This window comes from Arachis ipaensis, chromosome B9, assembly GCF_059453495.1.
Source record: "Arachis ipaensis isolate K30076 ecotype BB chromosome B9, ASM5945349v1, whole genome shotgun sequence".
In the NCBI taxonomy this organism is placed as follows: domain Eukaryota; kingdom Viridiplantae; phylum Streptophyta; class Magnoliopsida; order Fabales; family Fabaceae; genus Arachis; species Arachis ipaensis.
Window position 1 is genome coordinate 75227299 of NC_142444.1, and position 1740 is coordinate 75229038.

The following is a 1740-nucleotide window of genomic DNA, read 5'->3' on the forward strand; positions in this document are numbered from 1 at the left end:
TAAAAACATGCTTTTTAAGCCCTTAAATTGGTGATTTTAATTCACTTCAATTCCATCTGATGCCTTAATGTAAATAACTAAAACTTAAAGTGCAAGAAATATAAATTGCTGAATCTAAATTGACAAGAAACTTAAATTGCATATAAAGTAAAGGGAATTGGGTATTGGGATTCAACTTGAACTAGAAAATGTAAATTGAGTAAATCAGAGAACTATGAGATGTAGAGGTTCAGATCTAGATCCCAGTAGCAAAACAGAAATGGAAGATTTGCAAAGGAGTCAAAACGGAATGAGAACTTGGATCAGATCTAAAATCTTAAAGAGAAATAAACAATTTCCTTCAAATAACAAAACAGCAAGAAGCTTAAATCTCAATTGCTCTCTTGACAAAAATAGAAAAGGAGAAATTGCAAAAGAAGTAAAATGAAAATAGGGAAGAAGATTTAGGTCCAATTTCAAATACGTATAACTATAAACAGAAAAAGTAAAAGATGATTCTCAGATGAAGAGATTCAGTGGTGTTCTTCAATCTGAATTCAAAACCCAAAACTCGAAAACAGAAGTTGCAAAAGAAAAGAAAATGAATACCGAAAGCCAAACTCAGATCTAATCCCAATTCTCCAAATTCCAAAGAAAATTCAAAGAGAGCTAAAAGTAAAAGTAAAATAAAAATGAAGTCCCCCCTCAAATCAAAATTTCTCCTATTTATACACTTTCTATTTTTAGTCATTGAGCAATTGGAATGGGCTTTTGATTTGGTCTTGAAGAAGTGGATCCGGATTTGCTTGGTTTTGTTGGATCAGGGTGCATTTTGTGCTCCCAGTGGAGCGTTCAGTTCACTTTGTGAACTCCACGTTCACTTTGCTTGCATGCTTCCTCACGTGCCAATTGCCTCCTACTAGCGCTCACTTAGTGAATGTTAAGTTCACTTGTTGAGCACTCTCTTTGTTGCGCGCCCTGGTTCCTTGGCCCATTTTCCCGAAAATGTTCACTTAGTGAATGGTACGTTCACTTGTTGAACGTTGCCTGGTGCGTGGCCCCTTGGTGCATTGCATTAGTGAACTCCACGTTCACTCATTGAGCGTTGTTTGGTGCATGCCTTCCTTGCCTCCCATTTCTAAAAGTCACAAAAATGGTGACTTATTGAGTGCCAAGCACTTTTTGAGCGCTACCCTTTTGCTCCTTTGGTGTGTGGTGGCACAAGCTTTCTCCCCAAGGTTTGAGAATAATGAAAACATTGGAAAAGTGAGCGCTACGTTGAGTATTTGAGCTCTGGCTCTAGTACGCATGGCCAAAAGCTTACCTCCCAGGCTGAACTTCACGAAAACGTTCACAAAGTGAACGCCACATTCACTTCCTAAGTGAACGCTAAGCCCAAAAGCATGTCCGTTGCGCGTGGCGCTGCTTCATTGAACGCACCGCTTCTCTGATTCTTCATTTTGTTCATTTCTTCACTTATAAGCAATCAAACAAGCAATCAATGTCTCACCAAATTCACAAGATTTTTGCATCATTCATGAAATCAATTAATTCTAGCATAAAACCTATGATTTTGTGTAAAATAAATGATGTTTGATTGATTCAAAATAATCATGAAAATCCACTCCAATCACTTACTTATTGTGCAAGAAAGTTCATAAAACCTAATGAAACAAGTAAAAAATGCTTGTAAAACTAGCATAAGATGACTTGTCATCACGACACCAAACTTAAATCTTTCTTGTCCCCAAGAAGCACTAA